The sequence below is a fragment of the Rhinolophus hipposideros genome, assembly GCF_964194185.1.
Source record: "Rhinolophus hipposideros genome assembly, chromosome: 10".
Classification (NCBI taxonomy): Eukaryota; Metazoa; Chordata; class Mammalia; order Chiroptera; family Rhinolophidae; genus Rhinolophus; species Rhinolophus hipposideros.
Genome location: NC_138056.1, coordinates 12492800 through 12514761, shown reverse-complemented (window position 1 = coordinate 12514761; position 21962 = coordinate 12492800). Strand labels below are relative to the sequence as shown.

The 21962-nt window shown below is 43.4% G+C and overlaps 1 protein-coding gene across 1 annotated transcript in view; it reads left to right on the top strand.

The window, feature by feature from the left end:
* PTPRJ (protein tyrosine phosphatase receptor type J) overlaps nt 1–21962 on the top strand; it is a 157520-nt gene that overhangs the window by 77253 nt on the left and 58305 nt on the right. The window lies entirely within an intron of this gene.

Sequence of the window (21962 nt, the reverse complement as noted above, 5' to 3'; positions counted from 1 at the left end):
AAATAGTCATTTCCCCGGCAGGCTTGCGTGTTGGTGGCCGCCACAAATGCGTTCAAGGGGCCTCCTGAGATGATAAAAAGAGAGAATTGGGCCAGGCTGCGGCCAGGGCTTCTTGGGAAGACAAGAGAGCTGGCTTATGCCTCTGTCACACCTCTGGCTCATTTTAAGATAACAAAGGGAGGGGCTTCAGGGCACTGGGCTTGCCTTTCCATCTGTAAAATGGGTGGGGTGAAGGGGCAGAGGAATAAAGCTTATTTCTTCTCCTGAAAGGGATGTTTCGTGGCCAAGATTGAACACAGAGCTCCGTTGTTGGTCTGGTGCTATTGATGCAGGCTCAGGCAGCTCACATTTTGGAGTTAACTCTTAGGGTGTGTGTGGTGAGTGGTGCCATGTCTCTTAGTGCTATGCTGATGGCACTAGAACTTCAGCTCTAGGAGGGCAGGGATTTGGTCTTTCTTCATCTCTGTGTCCCCATTGCTCAGAACTGGGCCCGGCACACAGTAGGTCTCCATAAATATTTGTTGCTCCAATTGTGTCCAATATTCATCCTAGGAAGCATTGGGCCACATCTCGCTTTGTCTTCTTCACAGGTTTGACTTGCTGTTTGGGAAAGGGGATTATCTCTAGCCAGGACATTTTTGAAGGAAGAAACTAAGCTTATACCTTGGTTTTGAATGTTTCATCCATTTCCTCTTCCTTAACATGAAGAAATATCAGGTTAAGGAAATAGTAAAAATCTGCATCGTGCAATGAACTGTGCAGAAGAGTCAGGGTACTTAGATTCAAGTTCTGAGTTTATAACTTTATGGGTGTGTCACTTATTAACTGCTCCCAGGCTCAGTTCCTCCTCTGTAAAAGAGATGAGTACTCTCCACCCCGGCCATGTCTCAAGGAGTCGGGTGAGGCGCACACAAGACTGTGTGAATGTGCTGTGCACGCACGGGTTTGCAGAAGTGATCATGTGAGTGAGCAGGGAGCGTGTAGTCAGCCCGTTCAAGGGGCGGGAGCCTGTAAGTGAGGTGACTTCTGAGGTTTACCCCTCCTGGAGCAATTGGAAAGGAATCCAGCCTCAGTGGTGAGCTCAACTCTTCTAGGGCAGGTCACCCCCTTCCCCCCACCTCCTGCCTGTGTCCGCAAGTATTTTGGTTTTTAAAGAAAATACCCCATATTTTATTGTAAACCCTTCAATTAGCAAATCCCAGGCTGGCTGAATTAGTCTTCCCAGGCAAACCACATGCCCATGTGCAGATGTCTGGTGCAGTGCTCCATTTTCGCTAGCACTTACCACTACCTGGCCTTGGAATGTACATTCACTTGTTTATTTGTGTGTGGCCTGCCTTCCTTGAGAATGTGAGCAGCACGAGGGCAGGGCTTTGCTCTGTTCACTGAGGAATTCTTAGCACCTGGAACAGCTGCTGGCACATAGTGGGTCCCCAGGAAATATTTGTGGAATGAATGAATGAATGAATGAATGAATGATACTCATATGCAGTGGGTGTGAACTTCTTTGGCTTTGCTCTAGACCTGGTCGCTCTCCAAGAGTAGTCCTGGGACCTCTGAGGGATCCCATTTAATCTCCTTCGGGTTCTGTGTGGTCAAAACAATTTTCATAACGATATGGAGCTGTTATTTACCTTTTCACTCTCTCTCATCAGTGCAAATTTCAGTGAACCAGTCTTTTCCAAGTAACCAATGCATGATGGCACAAAGCCATGTAGGGTAAAAAAAAGGCATTCAAATTGCAGTAGATGCAAAGACCAATGGATTGACATGTAACAATATAAGAAATCATTGACATAGTTTAAAGTTCACATTGCAACCAACTTTCCAAAAACTACCTGCTGGGGGGGGGGCGGCTGGATGGCTCAGTTAGTTAGAGCCCGAGCTCTGAGCAAGAGGGTTGCCGGTTTGATTCCCACATGGGCCAGTGAGCTGTGCCCTCCACAACTAGATTGAAGACAACTACTTGGAGCTGATGGGCCGTGGAGAAGCACAGTTCCCCAATATTCCCCAATAAAGTTTATTAAAAACAAAACAAACAAAAAAACTACCTGCCATTTGTCACGTTTTCATGTAGTATAAAAGGAAAAATACATTATCAAATCACCTTGTAATAGAATGCATGCAGAAGCACATAGGAGAATCCAGCGCTCTCTTCTTCAGCCAGACACTAAAGAGACTTGCAAAAATCTACAATAATGCCATTCCTTTCATGATTTTTTTTTTGTATTGAAAAATGTCATTTACTTTAAAGATGATTTTTGTTAGCAGGTAATAGATGTATTGTAAACAAAAGCTCTTTGGGGTCCTCAATAATTTTGAAGAGCATAGTGGGGTCCTGAGACCAAACAGTTTAAGAGGCGCTTGTCTAGACGGAGCCTCACGGGCTGTGGAAGGGGCTGCATTGATCCTGTAGAGCATACAGGATTCTCATCTAGGAGGATTATTAGTGTTTATTGAGCATCTACTATGTTGGGAGGAGCCTGTCCGAATAATATGTTTGCCGCATGGCTTTGGGCAAGTTGCTGTCTCTTGGGCCTTACTTTTCTCATTTGTTAAAAGTTGGGCCTGGGGGCTGGGGGTGGGTGGTAAGATAATGTGTTGGGTCTCCTCCGGCTCTAGTATTTTCTCGGAACCTTCCCTGTATGTTAACTTGGATTGCCCCTCTGAAAGAGATCAGTGAGAATTGAAACTGTGAAATGGGGTTTCAGGGAAAACATGAGGCTTAAAGCTGAACAAGGTTCACCTGTGAGGCATGGAGGACTTCAGAAGTAGGGATTATGGCATCTTGCAGATGGCCAAAGATCTGAGGTTCTCTGTTTGAGACCTGAGGCAAGGACACTGGTAGAGTTTCAAGTACATTGATTCTGGGTCCTAGACTGCGTCCAAGCTGTAGCCTGGGGCTTTCCTTCCTCACCCTGTAGTCCATGATCACAGCAGTGACCTCACATGGGGCCTTTCCTGGGATTTATTGAGCAACTGAGGTCAGTAGCCTGGGGCCACCTGTCCTTCCCGACTGACCAGCTAGTCTGCAGGAAGACACAGTGTGTGTGTATTTATTTTAATTGTTCCTCTATAACTTCCTGCTGCTCTTCTCAGTGCAATGTGCTGAGAGAGAGAGAGAGAGAGAGAGAGAGAGAGAGAGAGAGAGACTGCGTTGAGCCATGAAAATGGTTGAAATCTGTTCTTTCCAATCAGAAAATATTTCCATATCATCATGCCTTTGGAGAACTGTACACCTGGATATAAAATGGGCAGAAGTTGAATATGGAGAATTAAATGAACCAATGCATGTGAAACACTGAGCATCCTGCCTGCCCCAATAATAATAATAATAATAATAATAATAATAATAATAATAAAATTAAATAATAATTATTATGATCAGTGCTGTTTCTTTCTAGCAGCCTTGATAATTGATTTGTACAACTCACATTATACCAATTTATTCTGCAATTGAATGGATTTTCTTCCAGTGTGCCAAGCAAAGCAATGGATAGTGTCCTAGGATTAACGTGATTAGAAATGCATATGACAGTGGTCTGCAGACTGACACAGCCTGTGAAAAGTGTCCCGTGGTCAGTGTTAAAAAGAAAAAAATAAGGACAAACATCCTAAGAGTCTCATGACACTAAGTTAATTCCAAGGATTGTCCTTTCATCAGAATATGTCCTTCCTATATTTTTAGGGGGAATGTATTTCCCTTTGTGAAACAAGAATGGCAGTAGGTGGTAAGTACCCTTTATTTGACATTACGGGTTGACCCGTAATGTTTTGAGTATGTAATGTTTGCACTGATCTGTGAAATCCAAGCCCCCTGCTAGGTAAAATCATAAAATGTCAGGGTTAGAAGGGACCTTAGCAATCAGTCTAGGCATGTTCCCCTCGTTTTACAGGTAAGGACCCCGAGACTCAGAGTGCATGACACTTGCCCAAGGTCATCCAGCAAATCTGAGGCGAGTCAGGCCTAAGACCCAGACAGGATGGCTATGAGCACTGGGTTCGAGTTAACTACTCCTGCATTCAAATGCTGCCTTTGCCACTTACGAGCTGCTCTTTTTTTCTGGGAAATTGGGGTACCTCCCCACGAGTTAACACAAGGATTTAGTGAGATGATTTGGTTTAGGAGAGATTTTGGCTGCAGAGCAAAGGGAACCGTCTTCTCTTTGCCTCCCCATCCTCATTCAGAAATAGTTTCTTACCTGCGTCAGTGAGTGACATCAGTTAGAAGGGTTTTAGTTTAGCACGGTTCCTGTATTCTCTGCTTGTCATTCGAAGTAATATCACCTGTTGTTTGTGTTGATTTCTCAGCCCTCTCTTTGTGATCATTCTCTCTACGGTAGAAATGATTTCAAAGATCTGATCTGAGTCTTCCTGTCCCCAGTCCCAGGCACAGGACCTAGGAGGCTTGCCAGGAGTCCATTGCTATGCGCACAGCTTGGGTTCTCTTCCATTTCTTCAGGGGACCTGCCTCCCTCTTAGAGACCCAGGATGATTGACAAACATCTTTCTCATCAGGGGCACTGAGAGGCAGCTTTTGAACAGAGAGATACCGCCTAGTAGCAAGCATGCAGAAATTCTCATGATGTATAGTCAGATTTAAACACCAAAGAACATCCCATGCTCCCCCTTGAAGCCTTGTAATAACGGACATAAATTATCTGTGGGAATGGAATGGTCCTGGCCTCAGCTGAGCTCTACCATGCTCTCCCAGTGACACTTTAGTGACTCCATATGTTCACAGATGAAGGAAGCATGGTAACTTGGCGAATAGCCCCAAACACTTCTGGCCTGCTGCCACAGGCTTGTCCTAGAGACCCGGGTAAAGTGCTCTTTGCAAAATTCCCACCTTCGCTCTTGGGCCCTCCCTAGGTGGCGGCCATCACGGCTGGGGTTCCCGATTCGAGACCACCCTGAGGTCTTCTCTCATTTGAGCATCCTTCTGAAGTCTCTGGGTCCTGCAGGGGGGATGAATTCAATGCCCGTGATCGGCCCATCTGTGCACAAAGGCAGGAGTCACATGTGGCTTCTGTACGAAGGCCTGTTGTGCTTGGCTTGGAGTGACCTTAGCAAACGCAGTTTCCATCCTGGCATGTCATATTAAGGAAATTTATGTTGCATGGGCTTCGGCCAAGTCAGCCAACATGCTTTGCTTTAGTAAGTCCACGAAGAGTTTATCGTCTGTTATTTATTCAGGTAACACACGGCCTTTCTTAATTTTGGGGGATGCTCTACTTGTCATCCCTTGTCAGTGGGTTGTGCGTCCAGAAGGGCTGTCTGCGGTGTCTGAGAACCACTTGGAACATTTTTACTTAGGTTATTATTCATTCCCAAATGTGCGTCACGTGGAATTAAACAAAACGCCATTTTTTTTTTAAATTAATTTTATTGGGGTGACAATTGTTAGTAAATTTACATAGATTTCAGGTGTACAATTCTGTATTACATCGTCTATAAATCCCATTGCGTGTTCACCACCCAGAGTCAGTTCTCCTTCCATCACCATATATTTGATCCCCTTTACCCTCATCACCCACCCCCCACCCCCTTACCCTCTGGTAACCACTAAATTATTGTCTGTGTCTATGAGTTTTTGCAAAACGCCATTTTTTAATGGTAGAAGGAAGCCATGCCCCAGGTGGAAATGATGGCAAGTACAGAAACCCATTTTTAAAAAACGTTGCGTATAACCTGGTACCCAAGGAGACCACTGTTCATGATTTGGTGTGTGTCTTTTCAGTATTTTTTTAATGTGTTAAGATAATTTAGTTGATGTCATATGGTACATATAGAAGTTCTTAAATGGAGATGATGCGTTTAACTCAAAGGGCTATTGGGAGGGTTTACTGAGATAACAAAGGGGAAATGCTTAGCACGGTTCTGGAACTCAGGGATGTTCAGTACATGAAACAACGTTTTATGGAGCGTATAGAGTGGTGGTGGTGGTGGGGGGGCTCCAGGCCTGGTTTTGTCACATCCTAGCTCTAGGAGGGGATAGAGCGGAGGGGACTCCAGGCCTGGCTGGGTCTCATCCTAGCTCTAGGGCGTTATACCAGCCACTGACATGCAGTGCCTTCGTTTCCCCATCTATAAAATAGGGCTAATTACAGTATACGCCAGACATCACAGATAAGATTCTTGGAGCAGTGCTGCCTTATGGCCAGCTCACAATCAACATTGGGTGTTACTGTTCAAGAGAAACGTGGGAAAACACGTTTTAAAGCAAAGCAGGTGTGCAGTCCCCTCCCCCCAAGTCTTAGTGGGTCAAAGGAACTCTCTTTAATTTGCAGCCTGTTGAATGGCCCAGTGTCAGCCTGAGCAGCCCTTGAGAGCAGACACAGCATGTCACTGTCCTTGTGTCCCCAGCCCGGTAGTGCTGCCACCTGGCCCATCTTTAGCTAATGAATGAAGACTCAGCCCCAGGTGGTCTGCACCTTCCTTCCTGACACATTCTTTTCTCTCCTGCGTCCACTTTAGGGAGGGAATTAAGGTGGGGTCTCCTTCCCAGACCTCTGTCCCCCCCCCCCCATTGCCCTTCTGGAAGCTTCCAACACTTAATCAGGGACTGGTTGGCTGGCTTTCATTTCTGCCTCATCCTCTCCAGTCACCCATAAAGAGAAGGCTTGGGTGTTATGTCCCTGACTAGAGCTGAGCACAGAAGCCTTCCTCAGAGACGGCCTTGTGCACTTACATGGTCCCCACAGCCACGAGTGGGTGCATGCTGACCCCCACATCCAGCCCCACACCCCTTGGCCTTGCAGCTGTCTCCCTGAGCAATGCGGTGCTGCCCTTATTTTTGACCCACCACACCAGTGTCCTTTCTTTCCTGAAAAGAGCGTGGGCTCCATGTGGGTGTGGTTGGGGGGCCCAACTTTCCCTGTTGGGGTTCCTTGGGTGCCCACACCCTGGAGCTGTCAGGCCCGCTTCCTCGACTGTGCGTGCCCAGTCCTTAACCTGCTGGTGTGTTCCCCTCAGGACAGCTAGCATTTTAGGAAACAATCCCCGTCCCCCCACTCTAGAGGATGAGTATCTGGGCTTGGCAATGAGGTGCTGCCCACACCAAACGCCCTTGATCAGACCATATTCCAAAGATGAAGGCATTCACCTGTTTGCCTTGGAGCATGTCTGTAATCTGCAAGGAAGCCAACTCCTCCATAAAAGGTGGGGAAACATGGTCCGTAGCAACAGGTCCTGCCTGGAGGAGGAGGGGGGCTGGAGAAAACAGCCCCACTGACTAGAGGCTGTTGTAGTTGTGTGGTCTTGGGCCATTCCTATGTTTTGACCTCAATTTCCCAATTTGTAAAACAGAGATAAGAGTATCCCTTTTCTTACAAGGATTAGGATTATAAATTATTAGGATTACTTACAATGTTGGAAAGTTTCCTGGCATAGAGAAGAGCTCAGTCAAGGGCTGCTGGTGCTATATCATTATTGTTATTATCATAAATTTGTGTTTTGTATTACTTCCTCATGAGGAGTTAAGTATGTGTGTGTGTGTGTTTAAACAGTTAGGTTACAAAATAAAACTTTAAAACCTGAGGGCAGGATGGGCCTTGTTTAGTTAGCAGTGTTGGGAAAGTCACCCACCCAGCTGTTATCACCATGACTCCCATCTAAATGCCTCTTCTAAGTGAAAAACATGTAGTTGTTTATATGACTTTCTTTTCCCTTTCTGCTCCAGATTTGACCTTTTGTCCTATTGTGTGACTGAAACATTTCTCTAGACACCTGCTCCCTTAGGATTGGTGTCAAGTCAATGCCAACTGAACCAACCAGATGAAGTCATCTCTAAGAGCTTTGCTCTTTGCTCAGGTAGTTCTTGCAATCACAGGATGCTGTCTCGTCCCCAAACCACAGGAAAGCTGGAAGCTTGTCTTCTCGGGCCCAGGATGGGCAGAGGTTGCTGAGTGTCGGAGTAGACCTGAAGCCTTGCTGGTCTGTGGGGGAGCGTGTAGCCTCCCCTGTGCAGCGTGTAGGCTGTAGTCTTTGCAGTATACATTGTTATTTCTGATTCCCCTGGATGTTATGCAGAAATGCAGGAACTTCTAACCACTGCTCTGGCGTGGAGAGGTAGTTGCCAAACGGAAAAGGTGGCTGCTTACTTCTGAAAAACTGTGTTAAGTAGGGACTTTTGCAGAAAGGAAAATTTTGTAAAGGTCATTTTTGAAGAGTACATATTTGAGAGGGCTCATTGGATCTTTGACCAATCCTGTGAGCTAGAAAGCAGGGGTGACAAATCTCATTTTATGGACAAAAGTACGGAGGCCCAATCAAGGTGAGGTGTCTTGAGTCCAGGGTTGGGACAGGGAGTTATATCCAGGACCAGGAGGCAGGTCTCCAGACCCACAGAAATCATTTCCCTTTTGTCTTACATAAGTTCTGGAGTTGGAGGGGGCCTCTGCTCTGATCTGTTACCGGCAGCCTCCTGCCCTGCCCCACTGCCACCTCATCAGATAACCAACCGCCTACTCACCCAACCAGCCCATCAACTAACCAGCCTCCTGCTGACTTCCTAATCCTTTTCCTTTCTCTCTTCTCACTTCCCTTCTCTCTCACTTCCCTTTCTATGTCTCTCTCCCCTAACCCCTCTCTTTTTCCTTTAAGGCCAGTGGGGGTCCTCGGTACTTCCCCACCCCTACCCTGCACAGGCTATAGCCTGCACACAGGCTATAAACCTGTCCTTGTCCCTCCTAGTAAAGGCCTGTTGAACTGTGCCAGTGATGGCTGTCCGGAGAGAGCTTTGGATTTGTTCTGCTTCTTTAAGATACCAAACATTTGTAAGCTTATTAGTAACAGATTAGGGGTAGTATTTCTCACACCAGCAACCTACCTTTCTGTGGCCACTTTGTCAGCTAAGAACCACTTTTCTAGAAGCAGAGGATTAGCTGATAATCAGATAAAGCAGTTGGTTCTACAGTGTCCATGGATGTGCATGGACTAACATACGACGATCTACATTAAACAACGGAGCATGTTACTGTTGAGGCCCTGGTGGACTTCACGTGTGCACCCAGCCTGCATTTAGTGGGCACCTACTATGTGCTAGGCACTCAGAGGGGAACTTACACTTAGTTGGGGAGATGAGGCAAACACCAGATACTCACAGGCCGTGTGGAGTGAGGCCGTGAGCACAGTGGAAAGAGCACTGGCTGGGAGTGAGGAGGTCTGGGTGTGTCTTCTGGTTCTTCCTCCCACCTGGCAGTGCCACGTTGGGCAAGTCACCCAACTTCTCCAGTTCTTCGTCTGTAGAATCGGAGCAGTGCCTAGCCTTTAGCGATCGCCTGATAAAAGTTGGCTGCTGTCATCATCGTGGGTGACGATAATGCTGATAGTGGATCATGTCAGTGGTTTAAACATTCTCATCGTGTAATTTTCCATCATCTGAAAGAATATAGTTGAGTTACAAGTACATTAATAAAGTGCACACCTGCCAGTCTACCACTCACTCATTTCATTGACCTGTGTTCTTTTTTACCCTATCTCTTGCCTACCCCCAAACAGATTACTACTGTCCTGAATTATGTTTATCATGTTTCAACATTAAAAGTTTCTAAAAATATATTTGTGCATATACCTAAGCAATGTATTTTTTTAGCTTTGCTTAGTAAGGAGGGATCTCACAGTTTTCTATGACTTGCTTTTTTTACTCAGCATTGTCTTTCGAATATTCATCCATATTGTGTGTTGGCTGCAGTTAATTCAGTTTTATGGGTATAAACTGTTAACCAGTGTGTTATTCTGCAGTTTATTTATCCATTCTCCTGAATGATGGGTATTTGACTTTACCCTCTTTTTTGGGTTATTGCACATGGTTTGCTGTGAACGTTCTGTTCATGTGTCCTGGTCATGTGCACTGAGGTTTTCTGTGGGGCTTATTCCTGTGAATGGAATTGCTGCGTCTTAAAAAATTGCTGCTTTTCTTATAAGTGGAATCACTATGATGAAGTTGAACTTCACAAAACCGCCAAATTGTGTCCAGAGTGATTGTGTCGAATTTTTCTTCCCATCAGCACTGAGAGTTTCTGTTGATCCATCACTGGAGTTCTTAATTTTGTCAAATCCAGTGGATATAAAATGATGTATTTTTATGGTGTTCATTTGAGCAGTTGTTTATATCTTTATTGGTTACTTGCATTTCTTCTGTGAAATATTGTTCAGGCCTTTCAATCATTTTTTTTTCCTGTTGGGTTATTTGCTTTATCTTATTGATTTACTGAAGCTCTTTATATATTCTGAGGCTTAATTCTCTGTTAGCTGTCTGCATTGCATCTTCTCTCAGTTTGTGGCACATCTGCACATTTTTAAAGATATTTTAAGGAACTGTAAGCTCCATACAGAGCTTACATATCCTCTCTTAGTTTTGATGAGGTCACGTTATCAGTCACTTTTTTTTTTAAAATTTATTTATTGGGGTGACAATTGTTAACACTTTTTTTTTTTATGGTTATGCTTTTAGGTTTTAAGAAATTTTCTTGCCTTGAAGTTATAAAGATCTTCTACTCTATTTTATTCTAAACGTTTCAGGATTTTGCCTTTCATCTCTTTAATCTGTTGAGAAGTGATTTTGGTATGGTGTGACGGCAGAGGTCCAGTTTCACATTTCTCCATGTGGATACCAAAGTTTCAAGCCCCATTTGATGAGTTCTTTTTCTTGTCAATGCTCTTTAATGCCACGTGAGCCATATACAAGCTTCCGGAGGTGGGTGGGTTTCTCTCTGGGTTCTTTATTCTGTTTCATTGGTCAGTTTGTCTGTGCCAGCACAACCTGTTAATTACTATTAACATTATAATAAGTCTTAATAGGCAGTTGAAGAAATCCCTTCACCTCATTCTTCAGGAGGAGTTCCTGGCACTTCCTGGCTTTCTGCACTTCCATTTAAGTTTCAGAATCAAGTTACTGGAAAAAAACACACTTCCTTTGGATTTTGGTTGGGATTACATTGACTCGATAACTGAGTCAATGAGAATTGACATCTTTCAACACTGAGTCTTCCAGTCCAGGAACAAGGTATATCTCTCCTCTTTTAAGTCTTTTTGTAAAGTTTGGTAATTATCTCCATACAAAGTTCACATATCTTTTATTAGCTGCATAGGTTTTTGTTATTATAAATGATAAAAGAATTACCTCTTTTGTTTATAACTGATACATGCAGACTCCTTTAATTTAGTAACTGTGCTAAATTAAATTCTCTGATTATTTCTATTAACGTGTCTAGAGATTTAAATTGTTTTCTATAGAGCCAATTCTGTTATCTCATTTACTGTAAGCAATGAGGATTTTATTTCCTCCTTTCTAATTCTTATCTATTTATTTCCTTTCCTTTTCGTGTCTGTTATATAAACAGAAGTGGTGGCACCGAGCATCCTGTCTCTTGGTCTTGAACATGGATTTCCCTCCCCCCCCCTTCATTGAGGTATAATGACAATTCATGTCTTGGTCTTGATTTTAAAGGGATTCTTCCTCAGTTCCCCTGGCTTCAGAGTGATGACTGCTGTGACTGTTCGGTAGATTATCGAGTTAAGGAATTCCTTTCTAGTCTGAATTTGCTAAGAATTTTTCATGTATGAGTATTGACTATTATCAAATGCTGCATCCACTGAAATGACCTTGTGGTTTTTCCCTTTAATCTGATACTGTAATGAATGCTATATTTTCTATTTCTAAGCCATTCTCGCAGGCCTGGAATAAATCAACTTTGTCATGATACTATTGTTTTTATGTGTTGTTACAGTCATCTTTACTAATGTTTTGTTTGGGATTTTCACAGCTATGATCATGTGTAAGGTTGGCCTGTAATTTTCCTTTCTCATTATGTCCTCGTCTGTCTTAGTATCAAGATTATATTGGCTTCATAGAGTCAGGGACTGTTTGCCTCACTCCCTTTTTAAATTCTTTAGTGGAGTTTGGGTAAAATTAAAAGTATAGATGGGTAGTTTGTGAAATGTTTCAGGAATTCTGTTAAATGTTTCGTTCAAGTTTCTTTTTTTTAAAAATTTATTTTTCATTATTTAAAACTTTTCACACGATACTGTATTGTATATTTACAAGTTGCTAAGAGAGTAGATTTCAAATATCCTTAGCACATAGACACACACGTACTATGCGAAGTGATGGATGTGTTAATTAACCTTAATGTGGTGATTATTTCACAATATATACATGTATCAAGTCACCACATTGCTCACCGTAAACTTACACAGTGTTATATGCCAATTATATCTCAATATAGCTGGGGGGAAAAAAAACAAACTTTGATCATTGGAGGCTACCCATGCGCTTCTCTGTACTGCTGGCTTAACTTTCTTATTTTTTTTTTTATGATGCTCTTAGGAATAAAACCTCTGATCTCGGTTTAATTGAGATGAATTATTAAACTTTCACCATTTGCAGCTACACATCTCTGGGAATCAGAATATTATTGATTTTGTGTAGACAAATGAAACCCAGAAATGCATGAGGTACAACACGTGATTGCAGATTTTTATGTTCGCCCCGGGTACTGTTTTGAAAAATAGATTGATGCTCCATACTAAGTAGATGTTATTAATTTGAACGTTTAAAATTAAGGCTTACTTATAATGTTGTCCATCTTATCTGGTTTTATTTGAGTCTCACATAAGATTTAATTTGTCGAGAGGATTTTGCTGTTTGAAAATAATGAAACGAGAACACATTGATTGTTAATGGCTCTTGCAGTTCTGATGATCCATGATGAAGTGTTATTTGATTGTATGTCACTACGAATGGTGCATACCTTTGACAGACACACAACTGTGGCTGGAGAGAGCCCAGCATTAACTGCTGACCTTGCCATCCCAAGTGAGCAGGTGCTGAATGTGCTTAGTTCCCTGTCAGTCCTTATTTTTCCCTGGTGGGTCATTGGCTCCTGAGTAAGATAGATGCATGTAATAGAAGAGCTGTTAATAGCATTTACTCTGTCTTAATCCTTTTTAATCCCATTCATATTTCAGTGTCTGAAACTTGGCAGGATGTCAGAAGCCACAGTGCAAGCAGGGAAATTTTCCTTTGTACAGTGAGGACCAAGTAAAATTGTTTTCTTGATATTTAATTTGTTAAAACTTGTAAGAATGCAATATTCCCTCTTACATTCCAAATAGTGTGTCACCAAAAGATCTTGCCAAAATGACCTTTCTGGAGCTTTAATTATCTTTATTTTTTTAAAAAAAAAAATGGCAATGAGATTATTTCTCAAGCTTACCCAAGTACCGTAATAAGATATTCCTGGCATATTAAGTTCACTGAATGGGGAAATCACTTTGACAGAGGCTGATGTCTGAAATCAAGCGTTGTCTGTCTGATGTCAAACTTGTTGGAAGTTTGGACCTCACACTGTTTACTGATAAGACTTGAGCCTCTCCTGGGGCCCCACCTTTTGATTAACAGGACCTGCCTGTTTCCTTGCATATCTAATAAAAGGAATTTGGAGAATTCCAGTAAAATGTTGGGAAGACCGAGACCTCAGTCTCTGTTGAGATCTGTCAGATCTGAGATTGGGTGGGCTGGTTTGCAGTGTCTGCTGGGTGGATGTGTGTGTGTGTGTGTGAAGTCTGTTTTTGGCCCTCAGGGATGTTTCTGGGGTGCAGAAGTCCTTGGTAGCACAGTGACTCCCCAGTTGGTAGATTGTGGATCCGATTTGGGGTCAACTTCAGGGTAATAAGAGGACAGATGCCCAAGAACATGTTGTCTTCCACTTCCTGGCCTTCCCATTCTGAATGCTGGCCTTTGCTGGGTGGAGATGGGTCTTGTCTGGTGGGGCAGCCCGTTCTGCCATTTGGGTTCTTGCCCAGCCCTGGGGTGAGGGCTGGTTGAGGGGGGTCCACACCATTGTGGGAGAGGAGGCTGAGAGCTCCTTGAGGAGCATTTGGGGTTTGAATCAGTTGTGTCTTTGAAAAAATTTACCCATTTTGGACTTGTCTGTGGAAGCAATTAGGGAGATCACAGGACCATTTCTGATTCCCGATTCTGTACAGTGTCTATTCAGAAAAATAGAAAACAGTCAACTGGAACAGGGGATTATTTGAGCACACACAGAGTCCTGTTGTCTCAGAGGCATGCCCTCAGACAATTTGCCTTTTAGTGAAGTTTAAGCCCATGAAAGGAAATAAAAAGTGTTTTATTAGATGGCAAAGAAAGATGGACTGGACTTATGAGACTTTGAGAATTTTAGCTTTGTCTTTGTTAATGCAAACTTTGGAAGAGAGTGACTTTTTATATAATGCAACTTATTTGTACAATGTGGTAATTATTGTTAATAGTTAATAATTATCTTCGACTGGGTAAAATGCGTGTGTGTGTGTGTGTGTGTGTGTGTGTGTTGTATATCTTTTGTTCAAAGCTACATATTGCTACTGCTGAAGATGAGTGTACCTTAGGGATATAACCCGTTAACATTTATTAAGCATCTTCTTTGTACAAGACCTTATGGAAGTTCTTGCTTGGCATAAGTATGGGAGGTCAGGCAGCATTGTTTTCCTAATGAATATGTGGAAAATAAAGCTTCAAGAGAAGTGGTGATTCACCCAGTGTAATCCACCTCGTAGGTTGTGGGGTGGGGATTTGAACCCAGGTCTGACTTCCACATCTGTTGTTCTTCTGCAAAATGCCGACTCATTCACTTTAGGTCTGGCTGGAACCCACAACAGCTCATTGCTGTTTACAGAATGTGTTTCTATCCATCATGTCTTGTACATGTTGAATTTCGTTTCCTGAAAACACATAAGGAGAAGTAAGGGATCCAGAAATGCAACCAATAACGTGTTGTTTGAACAGATGGTGCCAGTCAACGGGCAGGAAAAGAGTTTATTAAGTGTGGAGTGACAGAGTATCGGTCTTCTGACCTCAATATGAAAACGGTTCAAGTTCTTGGTCAGTGTGGAAAATTGCTCTTAGCCCAAAGTCCTACATAGGCGGGTGGGATGACTTTCTAAGATTTGTTGGATTGCTGGATTTGTGGAAGGGAGAACTGGAAAAAGCTGCCAGAAATGTGCAAGGCATCTGAGGGAAACACTCCCCTTGGCCCACCTTCTCACCAAGTGTAGTGTGGTTTTAGCCCCTGGGCAAACTGGAACCCCCTGGGCAAACTCAGCTTGGATTCCAGAAGACCAGGTCCTCCCTTGTTTAAAGTTCATTAAAGGATGGGTTCAGTTTATTCTGGGTTGAGTTTTCCTTAAATCAAAGCAACCCCCCGTTTACCCTCTGGAGTTGTTCACGGCTTTCCTGGGAGTTTACAGGTATGGCTACATCAGACTAGAGGGGACTCTGGGTCTTTTCTCACTCTCCGTTGAAGATGTCTTAAGCCAATGGTTCTCAAACTTTAGAGGGTATTGGAGTCACCTAGAGAGGTGCTAAAGAACACAGAGGCGCAGGCTGATTGAAGTAGGATAGGGCCGGGCCTTTGTAATTGTCACAAGTTCCCCAGATGGTTCTGATACCTACCAAAGTGAGAACCGCTTCTGTGTGCTTTCTTGCCATTGTGTTTTTTCCTCTCACACTCTTTTGACTTGAATGCTCTGCTTCTTCTTTCCTGCTGCCCACATCGAATCCAATTCTCACGTCTAGACCTTGTCCCCATCCGCTTCCTCTCGGCCTGCCCTGCTGCTTACCACCCAGCTGTCCAGTAGCCAGTTCAGGCGCTGTACTTAGGTGTGAGTTATAGGGTTCTCAGAGTTTGCCGCTGGTGAAAGAGACAGGTACAATCACAAGTGGTAAGAGGTGAGGTTAGGTGCTGAGCTCACTGCTGAGGAAAGCTCGGGCTGTGCTGGAGAGTGGAGTTTGGCGAAGTTGTTGGGCAAAGGAGGGAATGAGACAGCTTTCTGTTTCTGGGTGGTTAAGTGGAACCAGCACGAGCCAACGCGGAGGAGGATAGCACCCATTATTCGGGGAATTAGAGATACATTGATATGTGGAAAAACGCACCTGAAATGTGAGTCCTGCTTTTATGACTCACACATTCCTTTACAGCAGGCATTGATTACATCTGTTGTAAAACAAAGAAAAAAAGAAAAAAGTTCAGAAGAAAAATTCAGTGGAAAAGTTCAGAAGAAGATATAAAGTGGCAAACGGAACATGTTGCTCTCCTCACCAAATCAAGTGGTTCTTAAACGGAGTTAAAAAAACACACCAAATAACAGGCTGTTTATTTCTTTGTCTCCCTTGCCATTCTTTCGGCAACTTGAGACTAGGGAGCTGTCATTTTCGCATCCCTAATGTGTGCAGGACCTGGCATATAGGTCCATTCCGTGAACGAGGGTAAATGAATGAGTTTTAGGCCCAGATGCTTTGGACAAATCACTTTACCTCTCTGGACCTCTGTTTCTGCAACGCTAAATAGAGGCTGAGTGGTACAGATCATCCCTAAGACTTTGTCCTGCTTTGTGACTGACCACCTGTATCCCGGTTGATTGCTTCGAGGGCCTGAAGTTCACTTACATGTGTTCAGCTTTCCCACTCAATGGCCAGGCCAGCACTGATCTAGGCCCTGGACATCCAGTTAAAAGCCTCTAATCAGCCAGTGGTGAACGAGCAACAAGGGAACCCTTGTGCTGGGCACAGGTGCTCCTGAAGTGTGTGACTCCTCTTACCTCCAGGGCGAGTTCGTGGTCTGGCTAGAAAGGGAAGGTGAGCATGTGGAACAATAAGTTGGCTTATGCTAAGTGCTGAAAGAGGACGTCAGATTGCAGATGTGCAGGGCCCCAGAGGATGCTGCTCTGGGAAAGAAGCTCGGTGGCCAATGTGTTTTGACGACCAGGCACCATCCTCTGTCACCAGTGGAGTCATATTGCAAGTTATTTTCTCTCTCGCATGCCCTGTATTCATCAAGAAAAATTTTGTTCCTTCCCATGTCTTATCAACCAAACACTTCCAATTGGAAATTCAGACTCGCATCAGAGACCATGTGTTCTTACCCTGAGTTGATTGAAATCTAGCCCAAAGCAAAGAAACAATGTTGGTAACGATAGAGTTATCCTCTTTTGAACACTTGCCTTGTGCCAAACATTATTTCTTTGAATTCTCTCAAATTCAAAGGGGATTTTTGGGGAGGGCAGTGTCATCATCCCTACCTTCAGATGAGAAGATTGAACTTCCGCTAGTAATTGTTGAAACCAGGATACAGAACCAGACCCAGATCACAGGCTCAGGCTCTGAACTGCTGTTGGTCTGTGCTTGTGGCTCTGTCCAGGGTAAATAATGTGATTTAGGGCAGTGGTCCTGAGGGCCATTTCTAGCCACTGCTTGTTTTGGGGCAGCCTGTGAGCTAAGAGTGTTTTTTACATTTTAAATGATTGAGGGAAAAAAATCAAGAGAAGAATAATACTTTATAATAGGTGAAAATGATTTGAAACATTCATTTGATAGTTACAAATAAAGTTTTATTGGAACACAGCCATGGTCATTAGTTTACGCATTATCTGTGGCTGATTTCATAGTACTACAGCAGAGTTGTATGACCTGTGAAGCCTAAAATCTGTAATGCCTGGTCTTTTACGGAAACAGTTTGCCGACCTCTGATTTAGGGCTTTTTTTTTTTTTTTAAAGTTAAATGCTAGTAAGAGCAGAACTAGCAAGTCTTTATTTATTTATTAAGAAGGGCGCAGCTTACAGTGGCCCATGTGAAGATCGAACTGGCAACCGTGGTGTTATTAGCACCATGCTCTAACCAACTGAGCTAACTGGCCACCTGATTTAGGGCATTTTTGAGGCTTTATGAGATGTTGAAAACCACCCGGCACTTCTCATCACTGTCTTCACCATTCATGGACCAGCTTTGCTGAGTCCGCTCTCCAGTACCCCAGTACTCTATGACTCTGAGTTCTCTTTTCAATTGCTTGGATGTGAAATTAAAGTATCTACTTTGTGGAGTCACGGACTCGATAGTACCTGCCCCATGCAATTTACCAAGTTACTATCTTATCAAAGGTCATTTTCTTAGGATGATGCTATGGCTTTGCTTTGGAACCTTATTTTGGTTGTGTTTGTATTTAGGTTATTGTTAAAAGCTGAGTGGAAAGCAGTTGAAGTTTCCTATGTTGTCTGGATATTTCAGTGATGCACTTTTTAATTGGAAGAGAATAGTATAGGCAGAAAAATCTGTAGAAGAACTGGCCTGTCACCACTACCTATTATTTCTGAGCCCATCCTGAGATTGTCGTGTCACGTGGGGAGAAGCAGGGCCTGAGTCCTGTGCTCTCGGCCAAATGGGCAGATCCTGCTGGCAACAAGGGGACTGAGGTTAGTGATGCGTTTGCAGAAAGTGTCCTTCTCCTCGGGCTGATGCAGGATGGCCCTGATGGGCAGTGGAAGACGTCAATGCAGTGTCTGAAAATTTTAGCCCAAGTTCCTCTCATCGTGCAACAAAATCTAATATACCAACTTGTCCTTCTCTGCTGTTCTTGCTTCAGTGTTAGCAGAAATACCTTCTGGTTCGCTTTTTCTTAATCTTGTTGCAAGGCAGCTCACCCTTCCCTGTGCTTCCCCTTTGGAAGACTCCTGTCCCAGCTCCTGCTAGTGATAATAACTGCAATAATAGCTAACATTTGTGGTGCCCTCACTGCATGTGAAGTGCTTCAGTTAAGACTTGTAACAACAATCCTATGAGCTAAAGGCTGTTTGTAGCATTTATTATTTTTGTTATAAAAATTGTCAAGCATACACACATGAATCTCCATATACCTGTCTTACTTATCAATACTTATCAGTACTTCACTAGCTCCTTGCTCAGGCGGGTGCTGTTATTATTGTTGCCGAAAGAGAATGAGGAGCTTGTCAGGTTCATGCAGCTGGTAGGGCTGGACTCGAGTGTGTCCTCCTACTTCCTGTGCTCTCTCACCTTGATGACTGATGTTTGCTGCTATGTATAAAATCATCTACTATGTGCCGCTTAATGCCCACAGCAAGCCTACAGAGTAGATGGTAACTTAGAGGTGAAGGAACTGAGGTCATTGGCCTTCAGACTCCTTGCTGATAGGAGGGGGCCAGGATTCAAATCCAGACTTGACTCAAATCCTGTGGATTTTTTTTACTCCACCATGTTCTCTCTCCTCCCTAAGTCCACAGTGCTATGGGAATCAGTGGGGTGGTGCTTTGACTTGTGGGAACCTCTATTTGCAAATCCTTGGGAGAACACAGTGTTATTTTAGGATGGTTCTATGAGGGTGTAAAAAGCATCTGGGTTTGTTGAAATCATTGCTGGCCTTTCTGGCTTCTGAGAGAGGATCTGGCCTTGGCTCTTTGGCCGGAGTGGATAGCTAGTGAGAAACCCCTTAGCTTTTTGTGCTCAGTCGAAGGCAGAGCTCAGAAAGCTAGGACCTAGGGTCCTGATGTTTGGTCCTCCTCCAGGAGGAAGTGGGAGAGATGTGGGAGACTGGGGAGTCTGGAAGGCATAGATTGTGGCTACTGTCTGCTGGGCGGGGTGGGGAAGAGGAGGATTCCATGAGGAGCTGGCCCTGAACAGAACAAGCACTCAGTAAATGGTGGCTATTAGCTCTTTTTCTCATTCTTTAAGGTAGGAGGGAATTGGTGGCATTTATGGAATGGTTTTATTATTCAGATTCAAGAATAGGAAGATAAGGTCTTCAATTGGAAAATCAGAGCTCTCTACTCTGTGTTTTGCTCCTTTCTTGGGGTGGTGGTGGCGTGGGGGGCAGGTCATGGGATGCGCAGAGAATTTCAGGGAAGACAAAAATGGTTCATTTCGTATTCACATCGTACACACTGTTCACGTTCGACATTGGCTAGAGATCTCTTCCTAAGGGAGAAACTTAGCAAGTAAACAATTTGTTAATAATCACAACCCATGAACTTTGATTGCTAGGTGCACTTCAATCAAAGGTCAGAAACTCAAATGTCTTCAGGAGTAGTTGGGGACATAAATAAATGGAATGAGCCAAATAATGAGAAGTCACATCTCTTCCCAATCCTTTATGTGCTCCTGTTTGAGAGAGTAAATGAATAGTGTGGGTGCCATGTTGCTTGGCAACTCCCATTTGTTCTCAGTGTTGAGGTGACAATACTAGGAGTGGTGGTGAACTCCAAGCACCTACCAAGCATTGCAAGGGGGAGCTGACGATCAGATGCAGTTAATTGCTTGAATGTGGCCAAATCAGAAAGCCAGAATTTCTTCATCATTTCTTTTTTTGAGAAGCTAAATATCAGGATGTTTGCAATGCTTAAGTCTCTTAATTTTTAAATATTTGCTCAAGATTTTAGGAAATATTGTGCCAAAACATCACGTTTTATTCCTTAAATATAAACAATTTTTATTTGTCAATTATACCTCAATATAGTTGAAAAAACACACACAAAGTAGAAGAAAAATAGGACAGTGTTCTGATGGAGGTAAATTAAAAAAAAGAATCCACTGTGGGTAAAATAAAACATGTCAGTGGGCTAGATTTGGACAAAGGAGCTCCAGTTTAGGGCCCCCAGATTTATCATGTGATGTGGAGAAAGTCTCAGACAGGGGCCTGGGGCTGCCAACTGTTTGACCTTCTTGAGATAAGACAAGCCCTGTCCAGGGATTTGGACTTTCCTCTCTGTGGGGTGGTCTGGGTCGAGCTGCTGAACCATTCTGGGACTTACTTTCTTCCTTTTTAAAGTCAAAGGGTTGGGTAGGTCACTAGTTTTCAAACTGTGTTCCTTTGGGAGTGTCAGAAGGTTCCATAAGTATTTGCTTTGAGTTTCATTAAAAACATGCCCCCTCCCTCTAAATTGGCTGTGTTTGAAATTGTAATGAAAACACTTGCCCAAATATGTGTTACTCGAAATTTTAATACAGTGGAGAACATTAGTGTCTTAACTCGGTTATGCATCGATTACATTCAAAGTAAGAAACTGGCAACTTGAACTTGAAAATAAATACGTAATGAAAAAAATTGCTTTTATCCAAGTATTCGTCTGCATACATATACATTTATACATATGTAGATATGTATGAAATGTGGAACTCTATATGTGTCACTCTTTGTGAGATTCTTTTTGAAAAAATAGTTCTGCTAAAAATATCTGTGGAAACTTCTGGCCTGGGATTCTAAGGTCATCCTGAGCTCCGCCTCTCAAAGTTCACATGGCCTCACCAAAATAGCCCCTCTGGTTACTTTTTTCTGTGTGCTTTTGGAGGAGTTCATCATACTTCCAAATGCCCCAAGAAGAAAGAGATGAACTAGCCGATGGTTTGCATGGTGGTTGGTGTCCATCCCTTCCATCGAAGCCTTGCCTGGCTTTCTGGGGGCACAGAATTATGGATTATGCAGACCCTTCTCCACCATTCCTTTTGATGGCATCATAGTTGAGAGAGCCATTTAACTGCAGAGAGCCCATTCTCCCCTTGCTTTCTTTACCTGATGTCTTGTGCTGTGTGTAGCACTACCATGCTGCCTGCTGGCCTGCCTATCTCCTGCCTTTTAGACTCTAGAATGGAAATGGATGGATGCCAAGTGCTCAGGCCACCCTATAATGCCATGCCTGCCTTTTGAGAAGTTTCCTATAATGGTGTTTATGATAAGTGGCGGGGCCCAGATTCAAATCCGGGCTTTGCTTCTGGGTTCAGTGGGAGAGCCCACCTGCCTACCATTTTCATGATCAGTGATTTTCCTTGCAGGGGCCAATTTTATAGGGAGCTGTTGGATAATTTCACAAGGGAGATAAATGAGAGCTAGGAAGAATGATGGGCTTTCAGAATTGAAATCTGTGCTTATTCCAAATCCCATAAAATGCTATTTGATTTTAAAAATTGCTTGAAGCGGTTCACATTTTGGTTAATTATGTCAGTGGGTAAAAATAACTATTGTCATATGGTGTGTGGGCTTGGTTTTAGAAGGATAAAGAGTCTATTGTTACCCTTTGTGTTATTCAGTCACTTATTAACCATCCCTAAAAACCGAACATGTATAACAGAAAACCCAACGCTCTGTCACTTGGTAAAATCAGGCTGCTTTGTGAACTT